This window comes from Pundamilia nyererei, unplaced genomic scaffold (genome assembly GCF_000239375.1).
Source record: "Pundamilia nyererei isolate P.nyererei 1_Seehausen unplaced genomic scaffold, PunNye1.0 scaffold00154, whole genome shotgun sequence".
Lineage (NCBI taxonomy): Eukaryota > Metazoa > Chordata > Actinopteri > Cichliformes > Cichlidae > Pundamilia > Pundamilia nyererei.
This window is the reverse complement of record NW_005187555.1, coordinates 1,419,300-1,421,322: the sequence shown is the minus strand read 5'-3', so window position 1 is coordinate 1,421,322 and position 2,023 is coordinate 1,419,300.

The following is a 2,023-nucleotide window of genomic DNA, read 5'->3' as shown; positions in this document are numbered from 1 at the left end:
CAATCCAAGCCTTTTTTTTTTTATTATACGTAAAATTGTATTGTATTTATTTAAATTTTTACTTTTTAATTATTTTATTTGCATTTTTTAATCACTAGGGTTTGAGAGTAACGAAATTTCTATTCTCTGTATGTCCTGTACATGTGGCAGAATTGACAAATAAAGTTGACTTGACTTGACTTGACTTGACAAACCTTCAGCTTTTAAAAAGCAGCGCGGGAAGTGTCTGCCTGGCCGTCTGCGCCGGAAACGCCGCACAGTTCTGCTCAGGTGTTCGCTCAGGTGCTGATTGGCCGTTCACCTCTCCCCCGTCCTCACGCCTCCAACCTGAAAAACACAAACAGGACAAAGACGTAAAACCACAGAAGATTTATGGACAAATAAAAACTGTCTGAATCCAGCAGAAGAGTCGGTGTGTGTGAGCTGTGCCTGCTGCAAAGAAACCTCCGGCTGTGGATGAATACGGCGATAAAATAGTTCACGTGGCTGAGCGTGACATAAAGTGACATAAAGAGCAGATCTCTTTAAATTTAGTTTTTCAGATCAAAACTGTAATTTGTGGTCGTGCACACAGCTCTGCAGATGTCTGCGGCGGAGGTCGCGAAGTGCAGCCTCGGCCTCCTGAACGTGAACCCTGTTCGGATTTCTCCCTGAATCCGGCTCATTGTGAGGAGAGCTTAGGATCCTCGCTCGGCCTATTTGTCGCTGCGGGATCAGGATCAAACTCAAAAGACGAGCTGCTGCATCTGAAATGTGCACAAGTGGTTGGTTAAAGCAAGCCCCCACTGCACGTGGAGGAAATGCAGGAGGTGTAAGCCTCTTAGCGCCTCGTATCCTCTGAGGGTCGCGCTGAAATTGAACAGCTTCCAGCTTTTCCCTCTTGTTTGTCAGAGCAGATGTTGGAGCTCAATGGGAAGCTTAATGCTACCTACCCTCCACGCCGTATCGCCTCCCATCATGCTGAGCGTGTCGGGGGGGCAGATAAAGAAAACGTTTAGCCTCATTCATCTGCCTGATGGCACGCTGACGCTACAAAGACTCTCCTGCTGTCAGAAAATGAATCGCAGAGAAACATTCAGAGCAAAGACGCCGGCCTGTAATCTGGACACTGGGATTATACTCTGAAGGCTGTCACTGCGGTACGGTGGCTCTGAAGGTCACGCACATTTACTAAAAACATGAATAAAGAGAAAATCACAAACATGTGGGAGACCTGCTGCACGGACAGAAAACGCTCAGCGGCGAGGCCCCGCTGAAGGCCGAGAGACACGTGCCGCGTTTCAGGGACAGCTGTGTTTGCAGGGTCTCATCTTGTTTTTGGGATTATGCGTGTCTGTCAGATTAGAACAGAATCAACTGTCGTTGTACATGATGCGTGCTGCATACCGGCTGTGCTGGAGTAAAATAGAAATATGAAGAAATCGATACAGACACATCGCAGATCGATTCAGTCGTGTTTGGGGGCGCGGCCTTCAGTCGTGTTCGCTGGAGCGTGTTTCGCTGATGAAGTCGTTTAGCTTCTTGGTCGTGTTTGTCTGACTTCACTGGATTTTTGAGATCATTTTACTCTTAAATGTTGACTTTAAGTAATTGGATTACATGTAAATTTCCCACATCAGGAGTTTGATGTAAAGTGTTATTAAGAATTATTAAGAACAACATAATTAACTAAATAAACTCTGCATTTAAATTATAATTACTAAATAAATATTAATGTAAATTTAAAAAAGTATTAAAATAAAAATATTGAAACTTTATACGTTTTTCAGTGCTGTGGTTACACAAAGTAGCCACGGAGGAAGACGCAGCGTGGGGGGAGGCGTGGTGTAGGGGCGGGAGGTTTAGAAGCAGCCAATCCGAGAGCATCATTCATCTCGTTTTAATTTAGAAACATAACGTCTGCAGAGGTCGACTGTAGTCAGTGTGTGTGTGTGTGTTTGAGTGTGTGTGTGTGTTTGAGTGTGTGTGTGTGTATGTGTGTGTGTTTGTGTGCGTGTGTGTGTATTTGAGTGTGTGTGTGTGT